Source organism: Lepidochelys kempii, chromosome 5, assembly GCF_965140265.1.
Source record: "Lepidochelys kempii isolate rLepKem1 chromosome 5, rLepKem1.hap2, whole genome shotgun sequence".
NCBI lineage: Eukaryota > Metazoa > Chordata > Testudines > Cheloniidae > Lepidochelys > Lepidochelys kempii.
The window spans coordinates 93,976,190-93,997,959 of NC_133260.1; positions in this window are offsets into that span (position 1 = coordinate 93,976,190).

Sequence of the window (21,770 nt, forward strand, 5' to 3'; positions counted from 1 at the left end):
ATGTATCTCTCGAGTGGGTTTCTTCAGCCACAGCCATGGCTACTATAAAACCAATTGAGTAAATTCTTTATCTCTCAGGGGTGCATGCCCATGGTTTCTCGAGACTGAAGGATGCCTACTACCAGGGTGAATTTCACCTAGTATAAAAATCTGACTGGACTATAAGAATAGTTTCTACACCACATGACCCCCCCCACATACTCCAGGAACAAACAGATATTTGTATTTTGGGGTCCTACTATTCTGAAAATATCTGGAACCCAGAACCTTTGGCCCAGCTCCAGACATCTTCATGATACTCCTTCCCTTCTGCCTCCAACCTCAAATAATTCAATCTCTGTGCCATCCACTGTAAATTTCCTGCCAACCCCCTTGCAAGGCCCATAGTCTGCTTCCTACTCCTCTAATAGCTGAATTTCTCATTCTGTCCCATGTAAACCTTCTTACTCCTTCCTCCCAGCTCATCCTCCCCAGAGACCCATACAAAATTCCTTACATCCTGTTGCATATGAATAAGAACTTTCCTTTAATCCAGCCTAGTCTGGTGCATTTGTCAGATCCACAGATAAATGGCTGCTATACAGCAGGGCTGGAGGAGTATTTTCTAGCTCCACTACTGCAGACAGTAAGGTCTATAGGTGAGTGAAGGTGGACAAGAAGTCCAGTTTCTGAAGTCCTCTACGTGAGAATGCCTCTAAATAGAAATGGGACTACTGGCTGCTGCTCAAAGAATTATAATGGGTAACTTTAACATCTAGCCACTCCCCCCAGGAGTCTAGACAGGGTGATTGCAATCCACACTCTGACCCACAAAGACATTCATGGTTTTCATATTTGGGAATCTGAAAGGGAAGATATTCATCTACAAGAACCTGAAGGGGAATTTGGAGCCTATTGGGTTTCAAATTCAGAGGATATTTTATATTTGCAAATGTTTGGGATTCCATATATTTCCTGAAAAGTAGGCCCCCTGAATACCATACAAATCCATGCCAACTTTTAAGGATGCACCATTCGAAACTCAGAAGATATGTAGAAAGAATCGTTTAGAATGTGGAAACTCCAAAGAATGTCATGTAAGCACTTCATCCCAGCACAGATGTCACTTAAGTCTCTTTTCAGACATATGTGTGCATAGATCTGAGGGTTGGACTCTGGATTTCATTCAGGGTACCAAGACACACAATAGAAAAATACTTTGGGTATGTCTGAAGAGGCACAAAGCAATGAGAAACTGCCCTTTCTTGTACTACCTATAAAGCTATAGCTGTGATCTAGCTGATAGGTGGCTGAAAATGTCAGTGTGCCAGTGATGGAAGAACTAACTCTGCGAATCTGCAGGTTTTGGAACAAAAGAATTATTCCACAGGCACCTTCAATGCAGAGACCAAAAGGCTTTACAGTACATGAAGTAGAAACTAGCATTAAAAAAAAAATTCAGACTTAGGCAGGTACTGTGCCACTTAATAAAAAAAAAAAAAAAAGAGAGTCCTGAGGCAGTACGTTTTAAGACTGTGAGATGTCACTCTTGAGATCAACCAAGGAACATCTATTCATGCCTGAAGGAGGTTGTATTTGTGCTAGTGTCTGTATTAAATAAATAAAAAAGAACCGGTGGCTAACAATAAAAATTTGAAAATGAAGCTTTATTGCCAGAACGCGAAAATGCACTTACCAGGGACTGACTTACCATAACAATGAATGGCACAACAAAAATGGGTAAAACAAGATTATTTTCTTCTTAATTTGCCTTACATGAAATGTCACCATTCTTGTAGGCCTTTTCTTCTGTTCAAAACCAGGCAAATAAATTAGAGGTGACACTGCAAAATGTTTTACAAACCTAGGATTCCATTTTCTTCCCACATGTATTGTTTATTCTGTATAGCGCATTTCAGAATCCTGTCTCAGTAGCTCCGGGGTACCAACTAATCAAGCAGAGATACTTTAGGACTTTGTCTCTTGTGGAAGGTGACTGTTTTTCAGCAATGGAGAGTGAAGTGCTCTATATACACAAAGAACAGGTTTAGTATTGACTTTGGTTATGCAACTGTCCTCATATTGCCTTGGCTATATTCCTGACCCTTGTTCTTGGGAGATGATAATTAGGTAGAGAAAGTAGTTCAATTTCCATATCCTTCCAGGTTTTACCTTTCTGTGAGAATGCCATTTAATCTGGCTTATGACATGGAAATAGGAACCAGACTGAGATCAGTGACTCATTTCTACTAGGACAGCAAACAGCTGCTGAGTTGGTAATGACTTTTGCTGGGCTAGATTTGAAGTGACTAAAGATTTTCTTTCCTATTAGCAATCCCCAGAGTTTATTAAATTGATAAATTGGAGTATACGGTGTGTATATAAAGACTAATGTAGTTTGCAAACATCTCTTGCCTATAGCAAATATAAGGTTATAGAACTGGGGAGGAAGAGGACATCTGGGAACATTTTCCAGGTTGTGGTAGTGGTGTTTTTAAAGAAGCAACCAATCAATATCCTAGTGATCACAGAGAGAGTCCAAATAATGTACTGGGGAGAACATTGTCATAAAGTACTCACTCAGAGCCCTAACATGTTAGGGGACCCGAGAGTATAGGAGGCTCATTAGGTGGAAGTTCCTGAGCTGATTGATGATGTAGGCGAACTGATAGCTGTTGCCACTTCATCTGCCTTTGTGGATGATGGGGAAGAAACAGCTCCCCTTGCTTCCAAGCCTCCATTATACAGTCACATCACTATCATGAGACTGGAGGATATGCCTTGAGACTAAGCACATATGCTCCAAATAGCACCCTTTGCAGCAAGAGCAACCTATGTGAGGCAGTTTTGGTCCAAAAAGCCCAGCCCCCCAAGCTGGTGGAAGAGAAACAGAGGATGCTGTGACTGAAGAATCCACACTGGTTAGTAAAATGGGATTTCTGGGATGTTAGAGCTGGGGGACCCAGTTCAAAGAAAGGGGAAGAGAAAGAAGTAGGCTGGGAGGATTTAGATGGGGGGTAGTTCTAGGTGGAATTTGAGGACCCACTGATCAAGCATCATACCCATGGAGAGAGACATCTTTTTGCTGTGAAATTACTCAAATGAAAAGCAGGATTAATTCTTCAGAAGACTCATTTCAGGCAAAGCAAGACAGCGCTCCTCCCAGAGTAAGGTATTTCTGCTCAATGTGAGTAACGGAGGCAGAAATGAGCCATAAATTAGTAAACTCTTCAGGGCATGGACCACGCCTTTAATCTGCCATTATCGTGTTGCATAAATGATAATGCACACTACTAATTTAGTACAGCAAGCAATACATCATTTCTTTCTTTAGCATCCTACTGCTGCCCTTCAAATAAAAGAATTAAAAGATTAAAATCAAACCCCACCCAAATCAAGTGAAAAAAAAATAGGTGAGCAGTGGAGATAAAGACCTTCTCCTCCACCTCTTCATACCAAAATGCTGGAGGGCTGCAGTATTTATTTGTAGTAATGTAGCTGGCAAATATAGTACAGGAGGAATTGGTACTTGAAAAGAGCACTCAGTCTGGTGAAGGGGATACAAACTAGTATCAGACAAGAAAAATCTAATTAGATTTTTAAATCAAGATTTAAACTTTAAAAAAAAATAAGCTGTGCGATCAGAGGACCATAACTAATGAGGAAAGGCTGGGAGTCGAGGGAGAGGAGAAATATCCTCATTTAAAATTTGGCAGGGAAAGTTCCTCTGGCCATGCACTGTTCCAGGGATGGGAGAGCTGTAGGGCCAAACTGTTCAGCCTGAGTGATAGTAGGAACGAGTAACATTTTTGGCTCACAATCTGTCTTAAGGGAGCCACCTGGGCAAAGTGCCCTTGCTAGGATGCATTCTATGTCAGCTGTAGCTTGGAATAGCTAGACACGAATGTCTTTAATTGTACTAGTAAATGTTGCATTCAGAAAATGAAAGGAAGAGTTGGGAGGAATATCCAGAAGCTGACCAGTGTAAGATTGAAACAGTCACTCACCATAACTTCTGTCACTCCTTAACTTGCTTGGTTAGAGCTATCTTTTTTGTACAGAGTTATTTCAACCTTTGATTTACTCTGACCCCTCTTTTGTTTAGACTTCTCGGACTGTCCAACAGTTTATGCCCCCCTCCCAAAAAGGGAAAATCCCTGAATCCTGTTGAAGACCCCAGTCCTGTTCCCAACTTTCTATAGTCCCTCTGTTTTTGTTTGTAGAGTCTTCTTTCCTGCCCCACCCACTCTCCTACTTCTTGGAGTGGTGTTGCTGGTCTTCCAGACTGGGGCCACAAAAACAGCTTCCCCCAAAGGCCCAGTTTGTTCCTATACCACCCGCTTTAACTGTCCCTTGTAACAAAACACTCAAGTTAATGTTTCGATTATGCCTCTGGGATACGAATATCCCTGCAGTGGGTATGCTCAAACACCAATACTGAAATGGCTTCATTCCTTTATGGCTCTACATCAGCAATAGTAGGGTGAGTTAAAGAACACAAGTGATCCCCACATTCCCTACATAGTACCCCTCAGAACACAGTGCTGTATGTATAATCTAAGTAACTCTGGATGTGTCTTACTTGTTAATAGTGTGTACTTTTTAATATCCAAAGAAATCCTAAAAGATAAAGCATGTGATCAACAAAGAAACGTATAGGCTACTAAGGTTTTCTTCTTTGCAAACCACCCTTAGCGTCTGTCAAGGTTCCTCCCCCACTCTGAACTCTAGGGTACAGATGTGGGGACCTGCATGAAAAACCTCCTAAGCTTATCTTTACCAGCTTAGGTCAAAACTTCCCCAAGGTACAAAATATTACCCCCGTTATCCTTGGAATGGCCGCTACCACCACCAAACTAATACTGGTTACTGGGGAAGAGCTGTTTGGACGCGTCCTTCCCCCCAAAATACTTCCCAAAACCTTGCACCCCACTTCCTGGACAAGGTTTGGTAAAAAGCCTCACCAATTTGCCTAGGTGACTACAGACCCAGACCCTTGGATCTTAAGAACAATGAACAATCCTCCCAACACTTGCACCCCCCCCTTTCCTGGGAAATGTTGGATAGAAAGCCTCACCAATTTGCATAGGTGACCACAAACCCAAACCCTTGGATCTGAGAACAATGAAAAAGCATTCAGTGTTTTACAAGAAGACTTTTAATAAAAAATAGAAGTAAATAGAAATAAAGAAATCCCCCCTGTAAAATCAGGATGGTATATATCTTACAGGGTAATTAGATTCAAAAACATAGAGAACCCCTCTAGGCAAAACCTTAAGTTACAAAAAAGATACACAGACAGAAATAGTTATTCTATTCAGCACAATTCTTTTCTCAGCCATTTAAAGAAATCATAATCTAACACATACCTAGCTAGATTACTTACTAAAAGTTCTAAGACTCCATTCCTGTTCTGTCCCCGGCCAAGACGACTACAGACAGACACACAAACCCTTTGTTTCTCTCCCTCCTCCCAGCTTTTGAAAGTATCTTGTCTCCTCATTGGTCATTTTGGTCAGGTGCCAGCGAGGTTACCTTTAGCTTCTTAACCCTTTACAGGTGAGAGGAGCTTTCCCCTGGCCAGGAGGGATTTCAAAGGGGTTTACCCTTCCCTTTATATTTATGACAGCGTCCACAGGTGGATGTCCTCATGGAGTGATCTAATCAGGCACTAAAACAGATGCTAAGGAAATGTGTTGAAAATGAAGAGGGATTGGGCTGAATTATTGCCATATCTATAACTTGCTACAGTGAATTTCCCTGAACCTCTATAGATTTATTTATTATTTGAATGGTTTCATGGGAGATTATTACACTGGAAGGTATTCAGAAGGTATAGAGAAAAAATAGTGCAGTTAATAAAGGTACTGAATTGTCTAATCAAAAATTGAGAAACTAATCATGAAAAGCAAGCCCATTCAAAATTAAGATTTGGAGCTACATCCTAATTTTAGCCCTTTGTGTCCATATATTGCAGCTCCTACAATATGCGATGCAAGACTGTTAGTGCTATAATGCAAGGATTAACATTACACCTATCAGATATTTGTGCACTGAGATGGTGGTTTAGATGTCTGTCTGGGTATTTGTTTATACAGTTGCACTGCTTACACATGAGAATACACTTACCTAAGGGTGCATACATTTTACACTTTGGTCCAGTGCTTCTTAAAAATGTGTCCCTAAGTGTTTTTGTCACCTTATGAAAAATTTTCAGATTGCTGAGGGCCTCAATATATACAAAAAAGTATGCTCTGACTTATGTGAAAAGGACAATATATCAGCATTGTTCAGCTATTCTGCCCCACCCTTTTTTCCCTCGTGAAAGCACACCCCCTTCCTCCACCAACATATCCCCTGTAATAGAACATCATTTTTGTCACTCACCTTTACATGTTAGCACATGGCTTTTGACACACTAGCCCATACTAGAGCCTCTGGTTCCATTACAGCTCAGTTGTGTCAGTGACTAGGTGGATCTTTCTGTGACTCCATAATCTTGAGCAGACAAGGCCTTACATAGATTTATTTAGTACATTTGGGATTCTTGTTTTATTTTAAGCAGATGCCTATACTGTAACTAATCCAAGACATGCTAATTTTGAGTATTATTTTAAATGCGCCCAAACACACACAATAATGGCTTCACTATTCGTAATGTGGGTTGATTACAGTACACATTGTTCAGACATTTAGAATAATAGGATATGCCAATAATGGACCCATTTTCAGAAACTTAAAAATATAGTTAGTGAAAATTCCCACAGCAGCTGCTCCAACCTCAAAATCTTGACCACATTTTTTGTTTATGAACACTTTATGAACTAATTGTTTTCAGAATTCCATTTTCAGAAACAAACCTGTTATTGTGTTTATACAAGAGTATAAATAAGTATCCAGCAGACCAATTTATTTTGCACTCCTACAATTTATAAAAAATGAGAACCAAATTAAATATGTAATAACAAAATTCAGTACTGGAGGAAAAAAATGTATGCCAAGATTTCAGCCAGAAACACATTTTACAGTTAGGATATACTCTGAAAACAATGACTTTATAATGGAAACACTTATATAGACTTAACTATAGTTGTGGTAATAGGCACTTCAATATTATAGTTCAGTATGTGTGATCCAAATCTAACAAAGTCTGAACAAAATAGAATAATGAAGAAGAGGAAATTTCTATAAGGTCAGACAAACATTGAAGATTTAGCCTGATCCTGGGGCTATTTGGTTAGCTTCAGGATAAGGTTCTGTAACTTTAGGCTCCCAATTAATGTAAACTATATGCCAAGTGGCAAGGCTCACTACTATGATAAGAAATGAGAGACCAGTTAGATATGAAATAAAATATGCTGATAAAAGAAAAAAGACTGGAGTGTTAACCTTCTAAAATCCCAAAGATAATCTTGTAGCTTTAGGCTACAATTCATCAAAGTACTTAAGCACATGACTAATGGTAAGCTTCAACTTCAATGGAACGACTCACATGCTTAAGAATCTTGCTGAATCAGAGTCTTAATTTATACAAAAGGAAAACATATGAGACACTGGACATAATATAGCTGATTTTAAAAACAGGCTCAGTTCCAATGTGACAAACTTAAATGACATTCAACAAGACTAGCTGAATCACTTGGAATGTAAGGACAGTGTAATAGTATGCTTGCTAGTCATTTGAGTGAAATCTCTGAGTTTACGACTTGATGTCATGAAAATGTGCATGAATATTGAATTTGGCCTTGTGATGGTATATGAGCAAGTTTTGCTGATGTCCAGTGTTTCTTGAGGGGGCCTGAAAGTTATAAAGCAAAAGAACACAAGCGCTTTTGTTGAACTTGGATAAATTCTGTTCTGAATTAAGCATCCAATGAGTCACTGGTAATTCATCTTTAAAATTAAGGCAGAGATAATCAGTCCTGTTTCACTTTGTCATGATGAACATTCATACCAAACTTGAACATTCATACCAAATATTGTTGGACGAACTCCTCTAATGGATTTGATATTTGAGGGGGGAAATGACAATGATAAAAACTATCAGACAGTAGAATTATTCACTATTAATTGTTCCATCATGAAATCAAACATCTCTGCACTCACTTAAGCGGAAAGTTGGGTTATTTGATTCCAAGTGAAAATTTGAGCTGTGAGTGTTTAGGAAAACCTGCTTGGGGCCCTTTTTTCCCATGACAGGATATTAGTAAGTCCCACAGAGCAACTCTTAGCAAAGTCAATCAGAGTAAACTCTTATGAGACCCCTACAGAGCAGCACTGTTCCTATCGTTCTCCTTTTCTCTCTCTCTCCCCTTAATAATGAACCAATCCTGCAAGGTTATGATTATTATTTTAGTACAGTAGTGCCTAGAGGCCCCATGGTGCTAAGCATTGTACAAACACATAGTAACAGTCTCTTCCCCCAAAGAATTTGTCATCTGAAGATAAGACAAAAAGTGTAGGAGGGGATGGAAGGGCATGGAGAGGTGGTGTGACTTGCCTGAGTTCACACAGAGACTGGGATAGGACCTAGGTCTCCTGAGTCCCAGTCCAATGTCCTATTCCCTGAGCAACACTGACTCTGAAAATCTCATTGAAATCCATGAGAGTTGAGGCTTCTCAGCACTTCACAAGGAGCCACTCAAAACCTTGTACAACTGGGCCCTAAACTGCTGTGAACTTGAGTCCAGGAAGAGATGAATTCAAATGAATGGAAATATTTCAAAGGAAAAAAGTATGCCCTGAATGTGCTATTGTACTCAAAGTTTCTCTTGCTCCCTGCTTGCTGTTTTGAAGCAGCTGAGTTAAATATATAGAGGGAGAGATTGGCATCCTTCAGGTTTGCTTTTCATCTCAACTCAAGCTGGTGAACCATCAGCAGGATGTTCACAGGCTTTTCCAAGACAGCCTGCCTTAGAGGAGCTTGTTCAGCAGAGTTCAAATCTCCAGCAAATAGCTCACTACAGCTCCCGTTCTGCTAATGCACAATACATTAGCTTTTACATTGTAGCAGTAAGAGTGATGGAAACAGTGGTGCCAGGGATTTTAAATATTCATAAATTCTTGTAAATATTAAATATGAAAACCAGTAAAGCAGTTAGTTTTTGCTAGACATCAATGAACAACTGGAGAAGAATAAAAGCAGATTGAAAAGAAATAAATTGAGTGCAAGGCCAAAATAACTGACAATGAATTTAAAACTAGAGTATTACTGGGGTGAGAAACTAAAAGTGGAGCTGATCAAATTTTTCCAATAGAATGGTTTTCTATCAGCAATGCTGATTCAATTCAATTGAAACTTTTGCAGAAATATATCAATTCTGTTGATTTTTAATGAAAAGTTGTTTTATTTAGATACGTTCTAAGTGCTTTGTATTGACTTTATTGATTTGACATCTGAATATAATATACTAAAAGTTAAAATCAAGATGTTTAGGAAATATTGGAACAGTCTTATCAAACAAATTTTGCTTTGCAGGCAATTTTGACTTTTCATTCTGATTTGGGCCTAAGGCAATTTTGAAATGTTAGAATTTCCCGCAGAACAGAAGTTCTGATTATTATTTTTTACCCCAGAAGTAACTAAAATCTCAAGATAACTCCAAAAAAAAAAGTGCAAGTCCAAGAAATCCGTGAAACCTGAGATCAAAAAGAGGGTACTGGAATCCGTTAAAGGATAAGTAGGAGCATCCCAGTGTTTCAAGAAGTACTGATGCCGATCTAGATTTGTGATTAGTTCTACTTTAGTTAAAGACACCGAAGGGAATAACTGCCATATATTATTAAATAAATACCGTAGTATTAGTTGACAAAGACTGGTGCTTTTGAGTCACCTCTTCAGAGTCATTTAATTCACATGTGTGCAACATGGGAGTAAAATGCTGTTTTCCTGATTTGGTAGCATTTTACACTACTTTGAACAGTCCAAATGACTCTGTAAGGTGCAAGGCTAGACAGTTAGGCCCTATATACAATGCACATTCACAAGGGGACAGATAGTTAAGGATACAGATTCAACTTTAATAGTCTCTTACTAATTTCTGAGCGTGTAACTATGCAACATTTACATCCTCTTATATCGTTGCCACCTGGTCAGCTTTTGACTGATTGCCTGTCAGATGAAGTAATTTGCCAGATTTTTTTGTTGTGTTCACATGCCATCATGTACATCATTATCATAATTACCAGTTGCACACATTGTGGCTGATAGTGAGCCATGAGCACCCAGCCCGGACCTGAATCCTGGTCTGTATGTGCGCATACAGGGACAGACACCTGCTCCAACAAATTGCTCATTATCTCTTATCAGCAAAGCATTTCTAGTATTTTAGTCATAAGACCAATATGTCAGGGGCATTCAAGACCAAGCTCGCTATCCACTTGCTCTCTTCCATTCTTATGATCTGTTAACTCTTTCTCCCTCCTCCCATTCTGATGCAAAAACTGCAAACTGCAGCAATTTGGCCTTCCTTATAAGAGCCCCGGCAATTATTCCTAGCTATCTGGTGTTCTGCTTTTAATCAATGGTGGCTAAATATACCCAAAATGGCTGCGGTTTAGTTTGGACAAATTCTGGGATTACAACTCCACTCTAGGAACTTCAAATGAACATACACATTGGAGCATGCCTAGGGACACTGTGGGCTGATTTTAGCACAGACACAAGAAAGCTCACTTTCCACTGACCTCAGCTGGAGCTGTGCCCACTCACTTATGTGTGAGCTCAATTTCGTCTTGATTGTCCCAAGTCATGGTTTGATTTCACAGCCATACAGTAACTGTCAGTACTGCATAGATGAGACTGCATCACCAAATAAAATAGGGAAAACAGTACGTCTCCTGTGCTAACCAGGTATTGGGGAAGGGAGTGAAGGAAATCATAGAATCTTAGAATATCAGGGTTGGAAGGGACCTCAGGAGGTCATCTAGTCCAACCCCCTGCTCAAAGCAGGACCAATCCCCAACTAAATCATCCCAGCCAGGGCTTTGTCAAGCCTGACCTTAAAAATATCTAAGGAAGGAGATTCACCCACCTCTCTAGGCAACGCATTCCAGTGTTTCACCACCCTCCTAGTGAAAAAGTTTTTCCTAGTAGCCAACCTAAACCTCCCCCACTGCAACTTGAGACCATTGCTCCTTGTTCTGTCATCAGCTACCACTGAGAACAGTCTAGATCCATTCTCTTTGGAACCCCCTTTCAAGTAGTTGAAAGCAGCTATCAAATGCCCCCTCATTCTTCTCTTCTACAGACTAAACAATCCCAGTTCCCTCAGCCTCTCCTCATAAGTCATGTGTTCCACCCCCTAATCATTTTTGTTGCCCTCCGCTGGACGTTTTCCAATTTTTCCACATCCTTCTTATATTGTGGGGCCCAAAACTGGACACAGTACTCCAGATGAGGCCTCACAAATGTCGAATAGAGGGGAACTATCACGTCCCTCGATCTGCTGGCAATGCCCCTACGTATGCATCCCAAAATGCCATTGGCCTTCTTGGCAACAAGGGCACACTGTTGACTCATATCCAGCTTCTCGTCCACTGTAACCCCTAGGTCCTTTTCTGCAGAACTGCTGCCGAGCCATTCGGTCCCTAGTCTGTAGCGGTGCATGGGGTTCTTCCGTCCTAAGTGCAGGACTCTGCACTTGTCCTTGTTGAACCTCATCAGATTTCTTTTGGCCCAATCCTCTAATTTGTCTAGGGCCCTCTGTATCCTATCCCTACCCTCCAGCATATCTACCTCTCCTCCCAGTTTAGTGTCATCTGCAAACTTGCTGAGGGTGCGATCCACACCATCCTCCAGATCATTCATGAAGATATTGAACAAAACCGGCCCGAGGACCGACCCTTAGGGCACTCCACGTGATACCAGCTGCCAACTAGACATGGAGCCATTGATCACTACCCGTTGAGACCGACAATCTAGCCAACTTTCTATCCACCTTATAGTCCATTCATCCAGCCCATACTTCTTTAACTTGCTGGCAAGAATACTGTGGGAGATCGTGTCAAAAGCAAAGAGGGTAAAGCAACTGCCACTCCCTGCTATTTTTAAATTAAGTTTTACAGATTTTAGGTGCAAAAGCTACCTCTGTGCTCGTCATCTAGCCCTTTCCCCATCACCCTACGTTCCAGGATTCCATCGCAGTTTAAAATTAAAAGCTGAAGCTGATCGTGTATTATACCTGCTTTGCACTCACTTTGCATAGGTGTAATGGCTACACAAGATGCCAGGCAATAGTGGATCAGGACCATTAATTTTGTAGAGAGCTGGGTGGCTCTCAGTTCAGCTTTCGAATTAAACAGAAAGTTTACAGGACTGTGAATGGATGGAGGGATGTAGCTGTAGGGGAAATATGGTACAGTTGAGAAAGTGTCAGGTTGCAATTGCCTCTGTGTAAGCCCTGCTGCTCTCTCTGCCCTAGCTTGTGACCTCTGACCATTTTTGATTCATGGGACTCAATCCTCAATTGTGCTGAGGGTAGAAGTGGCTCTAAGACAATTTTCTGATTCCCTGATCCTGGACTGGCTGAGAATCAAGTGGTCTGTCCTACCCACAACACACCTTCTCTCTGCCCCTGAAATGGGCAGGATACACCAGCTGTATGCTACCCAACAAGGAAAATGTTTGCCCTTTCAGGGCTGATTTTCAGCTCAAAACAGCCAGGCCTGAGCATTAATTCCACTGGGCCTGAAATTGCCATTGTCCTGAACTCTGTGTAGACATTTACTTCAGAACAGATTGCAAAGTGGATGTAAAGTGCTACCATTCTGTTCTGCAATTCGCAGCTGTTCTGTGTGTGTTTTGAGTCCTACAAATGTACTCTCAGGCTCGTCTAGACTTGGAAATTACTCTGGAATAAGGTTGGGTGTAAATTTACAGTGCAATAGCTATTCCTCAATAGCTCTCCATATGGACATTCTTATTCCAGAATGAATGCTTTCTTGTAGTTTAGCTTAATCCACTTTCAAAGCAGATTCAACTAAACCAGAAAAAGGTTTCAGAGTAGCAGCCGTGTTAGTCTGTATCCGCAAAAAGAAAAGGAGTACTTGTGGCACCTTAGAGACTAACAAATGTATTTGAGCATAAGCTTTCGTGAGCTACAGCTCACTTCATCAGATGCATGCCTCCAATGAAGTGAGCTGTAGCTCACGAAAGCTTACGCTCAAATAAATTTGTTAGTTTCTAAGGTGCCACAAGTACTCCTTTTCTTTAAACCAGAAAAAGAAACTTGTATTCTGGAATAAGAGAGCTATTGTGGAATAGCTATTTTGGTCAGCTTTGGTCAACTATGGATAAGCCTTTTGTGATAAAAATAAGGTCTACCCTTTTGCTTGTATTAGCATTGCAATTAAGGGAGTTAGATTCTTTTTGGCTAGCACATCCTCATGAGAATTGTTAAGTAATTAAAGAATTTTTATTATTGGCTATGATGAACAAGCCGGAAAGGGCATAACTTGACTTTCAGGTCCAAGGATGAGTTCGCAGTGCTGGCAGTTAGATTTTTTTTCTTGTAAATGGAGCAATGTCTACCACAAAAACAACTTTTAATTACTTGAATATTTTTTGTATCTTAAAAATAAAGAACACAAGTTAATAATACAAGTTAATATATCTTAATACTTCTTACAATGAGAACAAAATCTTGAAAGCCCTAATATTCTACCTATAAGAGAAAGAGTGCAACCCAATCCTTCATGAAAATTTAAAATGCCCAAAGGATACAGCAGCTAAGCTAAAATAGTACTGGCTACATGAAGACCAATAAATATGAGACGTCTAGAAAGAGACTATCGGGTTACTTGAATGTTAGTATTGACGTTTTATCCCAGAAAGGCAGGTAATTGAAACAGTCCAAAATGAATATGACTTAATAAAGATACTTATCTCATCCCAGTATAAAAAGCACTGATCTCATCCTAAAGTTTGTGATCTTAACAGGGTCCAGAGGTGGGGCAGGAGGGGGAGTTATTAAATGTATTTCTATGGGCCATAGATATTTTCATAGATTTATAGGCAAGTTGGGACAATTAGCTTGACTCAGATCCTTTATTAGGAATGAAATGGTTGGGTTGAAGGCTAATTGTGTTTTGCATCTGCCACCTAATAAAATTTTATATCCCAGGGTTTTCATGTGACCAAGATTCATCACTGCTCGTCATCTTGAATTCAGAATCCCTGGAAGCTCATGTAAGAACTAACAGTGTGACCTGAGTTTGTCTGATAAATCCCCTAAGGAATGAGGAGGGTGTTTTCATTTTAGTCAATCAATTTAAAACCAGGTTTACATTTTAAAGAGCCTAGGGGTAGTATTTAGGGATAGCTGGGTTTATTAGGGAAGCCACCTTGAGGATTTTGAGAAATGGTCTATGATTGTTATAACCAGGGGGACAAAAATCAGGTCAAGCGGAAATTGAATAAAATAACAGAATATTCAGTGAAGTCTAATGGGATAGAATCTCCATAGTGATAATTTCAGTTCTTGTATAGGAGCTTCCACTGCTTTGTTTGCTGCAACAGATACTTTTATCATTTACCAGACTTTGAACTGCTGTATGAGCAAATTACATTATATTTAAAAACATAAATTCTGTTGGAAGACAAAGGATCAGATCCTGGCCCATATACTCTGCCCTCTCTTGCCCTTCAGGCTCTCTCTCCACCCAGGCTATGCCCACCTACATAGAGATGGCAGAGGGGAGAGGTAGCATAGAGTTGGCTATGTTGACTTTGAGTTACCTGAGGATTCCCCTGTAACATGTGGAAAACATAGTAGCCAATTATTCCTCCCAACAATCTTTGGATGTAGTGCAGTTGTAGCCGTGTCAATCCCAGGATATTAGAGAGACACAAGATGGATAAGGTAATGGACCGACTTCTGTTGGTGAGAGAAACAAGCTTTCAAGCCACACGAAGCTCTTCCTCTTCCCAGCATCACAGCAAAATGCAAGGTGGAAAAGATTGTTTAGCACAAGTAGTTAACACATATTCTAAGGGACCATTCAAGGTAGAGAGGCCTGTTAACACGTCTGCAGTCAAAGGACAAAAAGAGGGGGTTAGTGGGTTACAGATTGTTGAAATAAGCCATAAATGCGTTGTCTCTGTTCCATTCATGATTTTTAGTGTTTAGCAGAGTTCTGAATTTAAGCTCCCAGGTTTGACTTTTGAAGGTATCGTGCAGATTTCCTTTGACGATGAGGACTGATAGATCAGACATAGAGTGATCGTTTTGTGAAAAGAAAAGGAGTACTTGTGGCACCTTAGAGACTAACAAATTTATTTGAGCATAAGCTTTCGTGAGCTACAGCTCACTTCACCGGATGCATTCAGTGGAAGTGTTCGCCCACAGGTGTCTTTTATCATTTTCCTGGGTGAGTTCATTCAAAAGTGTAGTGATTGTCTCACTCACATAGTTGTTATTGAGGCATTTAGTGTATATTGTAATAGGCATATATAGGATGCATGGATCTTGAAAGGTGGTTGTGGGGGTGTTGATCATTGTAGCAATGGAAATATGTCTACAGGTTTTGCAACTGTTGTACTTGCAGGATCTGGTACCTCTTTGATTTGATGTGTCTTGATCTGTGGGGAGCTTGCTTCTGATGATGAGCCCGGAGGGGTTGGGGAGTTGTTTGGGGGCCTGAAGGTCCGGTCCAGAACTAACTAACAGGACATCTTTACTCAAGTATAACTTTTCTAGGATATGCTTACACTGCACAGTTAACCTGGATGACTGGCAAATGGGCCTGAGCACCAACGTTAACCGTTTAACTGTTTCTGCATTTGACTGTGCATGACTGGGGGCATATTCCCAGGTTTTTGTGTTGAGATGTCCTAGGATACTTTCCCAATCAGTTGTGGGAGAACTTGACTGTTCTTTTGGGGGAGTTGTGGGAAAGGCATTGGAGGACTATCAGGGCTTGAGTGATTTTGGCCTGAGTCTTCACTGCAAAGTAGATGGGTTCAACTTCCAGGCCAGGTTAAACTGGAATCTGGATTCTAACCCATACTGTCAGCCATGTGAGGTAGCCATTAAAGCACCTCTAAACCCAGGTCACTGGGTTTTCTGTGTGGATGGTAGGGAGGTTAAGGCTAAAACCCATGTAAGAGCTTGGGTTAGCAGTGGAGTGAAGACATACCTCAAGAGGAAATGACTCACTTCCTAACTCATGGCTGCTCAGAAGGAACTGCCTGTACCCTTGGAACTAGAGGGAAGTACACAGGAGGGTTACAGAGAAGTCCGACTCAGAGAGAGAGTGGTGCACCTCAAACAATACTCACACAGAGGCAGTGGTGAGCTGGAACCAGCTGTTAAATTTAGAAGGGCTTCTAAATTTAACAAGCGGCCAAAAGTGGCCTCTCAGGCGCCGACTCTGTGGGTGGTCCGGGGCTGGAGCACCCACAGGGAAAATATGGTGGGTGCAGAGCACCCACGAGCAGCTTCCCGCCCCATGCCCAGCCCCGGCTCACCTCCGGCTCCGCCCCTGCCCCTGAACATGCTGCCACGCTCTGCTTCTCTGCCCCCCTGGCTTCCCGCAAATCAGCTGTTTGCGCGGGAAGCAGGGGAGGGCTGAGAAGCTGGCAGCAGCTTCATGCTCAGGCCCAGGGAGGCAGAGGCGGAGCGGAGGTGAGCTGCGGTGGGGGGGCGCGAGAGGGGAACCCGGGGGGCACACAGGGGAACTGCTCCCCGCCCGAACTCACCTCCGCCTCCCTGGGCCTGAGCGCAAAGCCGCCACCTGCTTCTCAGCCCTCCCTGGCTTCCCACGCGAACAGCTGATTCGTGGGAAGCGGGGGCGGGGGGGGGGCTTTCAGGGGAGGAGGCGGAGTGGAGGTGAGCTGGGGCCGGGCGTGGGGCGGGGAACTGAGACCCCACAAAGTTTCCCCATGGGGGCTCCAGCCCCGGAGCACCCATGGAGTTGGTGCCTAAGGCACCACTTGTGATGTGATCAGTGGGGGGAGCAGCTGCTCCCCCTGCTCCCCCCCCCAGTTACGCTCCCCCGCCCTGAGGAGCCAGAGTGACCTGCCGGATGCTTCCCGGGAGCCACCCCAGGTAAGCACCCCCAGGACTCCCCATCTCGCCCCCCGGCAGGTCCCTCTGGCTCTTAGGGGTGGGGCGGGGTGGGCACCCACTACGGTTCTGGGCACCCACTACGGTTCTGGGGACGGGGAGGGGGGTGGATGGGGCAGGGGTCCCGGGGGGGGGCGCAGGGCGGGCCACAACCCCCTCGTGGGGTGAGGAGGGAACCGATTGTTAAGATTTTGGCAGCTCATCACTTCATATAGGCTATCACTACAATGTAAAAAGAAGCTGCACCTGCATCTTATTGATACGAAATGCTCCTAAATGGCCAGAAAATAACTCAGAAATCCAAACATTTACACTTTGGTTACACATTGTGTTAAGTTGTATTTGCTAAAGAAAGCAGCCAGCCTGGTAAAGGTTCATACTTAACCATTTTAAATTTTTTTGTTGAAAAAACACCTGGTAAATTAGCCCTTTTATAATGTATTTACAGCTAGTAAAAGGTTTAAAATCCAGTTTAATTTATTACATAATTCAGCTTTTTACTGTGATTCACCATGATTATTTCTGAAGAAGATTTTTATAATTATATTTAGAATCTTATGTTTTATGATTTATTTTTTCTTTTTTTAGGCTTACCTTCTTAATTGTGATTCCAATTGTGTAGGCTGCATCCAGGCTGCTTAACTGACTTTGTTGTGTAGTTATCAGAAGAAAACTCCTCAGGTTATATTTATTTTCTATGCATGATATTGTAATTGAAATGCTAGTGTTATTTCTTGGTACATCAGTATTATATAACAGACACTTAGATTAGGTCATATATTTGAATTAGGTTTCAGATAGACAAATTGGGTCACCCAGCAGTTTACGTTAGTTTTATGCTTTCATTTACTCTTTGAATTCACTGTTGCCTCAGGCTAATTTGTAAGCATAACCCTTGGTAGGGCATAGGTCCCTGTGAATATACACATCTCAGGAATATTGTGACACACGCAGAAGGTCCTATTACCCACACAAAGCTTTGTTCCTGGAAAGACTTGACTTCAGTCAGATTACTCAAATGCTCACAGTAAGCCTTTGCAGCTCAGGCCTTACTAATCTTTTAGGGAAATACTCCATATATATATAAACTTTGTTCTCTACCTTATTGTTTGTTCCTTATTAATTCTTAATATTTTGGCTGTAATTTAATCCTGGTTCTGGATCAGATACTGAGTTTACTTTCGCAGGTGTAAATCCAGGGTAACTTTTCTAGAGTTGTTTCAGATTTAATGTAGTGTAACTGAGGCCCCTGGCAAACCTTTTTGGGTAGGGCGGAGGGGTAGTGTGTGGGGTTTTCTTAAATCAAACTTTGTAAAAATAAATGCTAGTAGATATTTTCCAAATACAGGCCTGGAACTCATGGGAAATATGGCTACTCAGCACATTTCATGATCAAGCCTAATGCTTGCATTAGTTTCTGTTAACCCTTATGTGAACTAATAGAAATATTGTAGTAACAAAACATAATCTGTCAAACATTCACTGCAATAGTACTTGCTATAATGGTACTATCATCTTTATAGCAAGAATAGAGGTGACCCCAATACCAAAACTGCTGTTGTTTGTACTGCAGTAGCTCCTAATCAGGACCAAGGCCCCTTTTGTGTTAGGTACTCTACAATAGCTCGTGAAGACAATGTCTGCCACAAAGTTGCAATTTACGTCCCCCAGTTTGCAAGCTTCTCTGTATTGGCAGATCCTTAAACCCACCTGAAGTCAGTGGGGCTCAGCACTGATTCTAGATTCTTCCTGTAAGGATCAGCTTACAGAACTGAGGCCTATTTTATGATAGCGTGCAATAAGTGGGTATAGAAACCATAGGGGCAAAAAGGAGACAGGATGGGGATAACAGGGATGAAATTACACACTTACATAACCCAACAATTTACACAGCTGTTGAGTGGCCAGTGTTTGAGGTTTTTAAAGCACACTCACTACAAACGGGGGCTCATTGTTAGAACTGGTGGGGGAAAATGGTGTGTGGGGGGGAGAGAATTTCCACAAACATCATTTTTGATTGGTCATTGACATTTCATTTTGATGGAAAACTTCCAACCGTCGCTCCTTTTGTCCTGATCAAATATTTGATTTTTTTTAACAATATGTTTTAATGAGGTTTAGCAATATCAAACAAACAATAAGCAGGGAAGGCAAACAGAGAGAAGTAATATATAGCAATAAAATAATAATGGAAAATATTGGGATACGATATTAGTTTACTGTTTGAGAGTGTTTAAAAAAAGGAAAAGATAAATCCCAGTTAATAACTGAAACTCACATCCCAGAAGAGATGACTTTCTAACTGTCTGAAAATGTTTGTGAGAATTCAACATAGTGTTATAGGAGTGCGGGGTCCAACCCAACCAATCCTCCCATCTGTAACATCAATCATTGAAGTCCATGGACATTAACTAATATCATGTGATAGCAGTATTAAACTTTATCCTTACCCTGGTAGGGTGACTAGAGCCAGGAAATAAAGTTCAATTTCCTACCAGTGATCATGTGTCACACTCTTATTACACTCTCCACCTAAACACAACGCCCCCCCCAAAAAAAAATAAAACCAACCAACCAACAAGAAAACCTTCAAATTAAAAATGTGTAGAGGTATTCATGGGTATGTCTCCACAGGAATTAAACATGAGCTGGTGGCCAGAGTCTGTGTGGAGGCAAGGTTGCACCAAATGTCTGCACTGCAATTTTTAGCCCTGCAGCCCAAGCCAGTTGTGCCGGGCCAGCTGAGGCTATGCCACAGGTCTTTTATTCTAGTGTAGATGTACCTCATATGACCCCCATAACCTGTAGGATCTGAATACCCATGAGAACTTTAAGTAATATGTTTAAATATAAAGGTTCAGATTTCAATCTCAGTTACACCAGTGTATCTGGGGTTTCTAAATAAAAGTAAACCCTTTTATGTCCAAATTACAGCGGAGTAACTGAGAGCAGAATTTGGCCTAAGGTAGGGAACAAATGGCTGATTCTCCTCCTCTGGATGTGAATAGCTACAGCTGACCTTTTGGAGGAACTATTTGTATTTTGCAGGGAAGAACTGGGCCCCCAGAGAAGATTTGCAAGGTTACTCAAATATATTTATGGATATTTTTCTTCATGCACAGTCTTGGGCCATATCCTTGGCTGTTGTAAATTTGTGCAGCTCCATTTATTTCAAATTACAACAGCTGAGGATCTAGCCCATTGTATTTTGTGTTACATGCAAGAATATTTTCTTTTACCTATTTTTGCCCTGACATAGAAATTCTGACTTTCTATCCATTTTCTGAACTTATTTAGGTCTTCATCTATTCCTGGTTTCTCTAGCTACTATGTATTTATCTGCAATACAGTGGCGAGTATTAAAACCTGGATATTTATTGTCAATAGTACTTACCTTTAGCTGAGGTATTTCCTGTTGTAAGTATAAGGAATGCAACATATCTCAACGAAAGGGTGCATACGACTGTATGGCAAACACTGGTTTTTAACAGCACTCATATGAAAAAATAATAAAACTCCTAAATCAGATAACAAATAGTTCTAGCATTAATTAAGAAATGTTGCTGTAATTGAAGAAGTATGGTACATTCATAGATATCAACGCAATCTGAAATAGGCTTGAACTGTGACCAGGATCTAAATGTCTTGGAATTTTGAATTAAGCTGATGTGTAATTGCAAATATTATAAGCATGATTTTTCAATCCTATCTCATATTTGCTGGTACAACTTGTTCCCATAATTAATTGCATCTGTAATTAATTGCCTGCACAAATGCTCACATTTAGCAATTTGTGGTAACTACCGAAATGCACTCACAAATCAGGCAGTTAAAAGTCTAAATCTGGCATTTCTGCCGGCAATTAATTGTGAATGCAAAACTGCATCTATCAAAATCAAGCTAGGTTTAAAAAATTAGGCCTTATATTTAATAAACTAAAAAAAAAGGAGTACTTGTGGCACCTTAGAGACTAACAAATTTATTTGAGCGTAAGCTTTCGTGAGCTACAGCTCACTTCATCGAATGCTGCTACTCTGAAACCTGTCATTTAATAAACTGTATCAAACATTGGTTTCAATCCTGGTCTCATTTGAAATCAATGACAACATTTACTGCTGACTTCAGTGGGTGTATGATCTGGCCCTAAGACTTTTGTTATCCATAAATATATGGTCAATATGACCTGATTTATTTGGATTCATGGCTTTTTCTTTCTAATCACTTTAAATATGGCTGCATCAAAAGCACAGATTATCTGCGGGTTTTAATGGGCAATAACATTTACAAAGCAATGATTTGCTCTGTAAGGAGGAAACAATAGACAATGTCTCTCTTCAACCCAGAAAAATGCTATTTTACTCAAATCATCAGGCTAGGTAATTATTGTAAGATCTTACCTTGCTGACTGTGGCAGCAGCTGCTTTTGCCCTGGGATAGGTGGCTAAATACATCTCTTCATCTAACTGATTAGATATTCAAGACCTTTTCTATGTTCTCCTCATAAAGTCACTTGGAAAACCATGAGTTTTGATGAAGTAGCTTGGTGGGCATTAGTGGGGATTCTTTGATTAGTATAATCAGTGAAGCCTGTATTGCAATAGTTAACTCATTGCTTTCCGGGCATAGCTGGCTCCCAGCCTGATCCTTAGGCAACCCTACAAGCTCATCTTGGCCCAATGAGTCCCCTCCAAATGTTTGAACTTCCTGATTTGGCAGAGGAGCCAG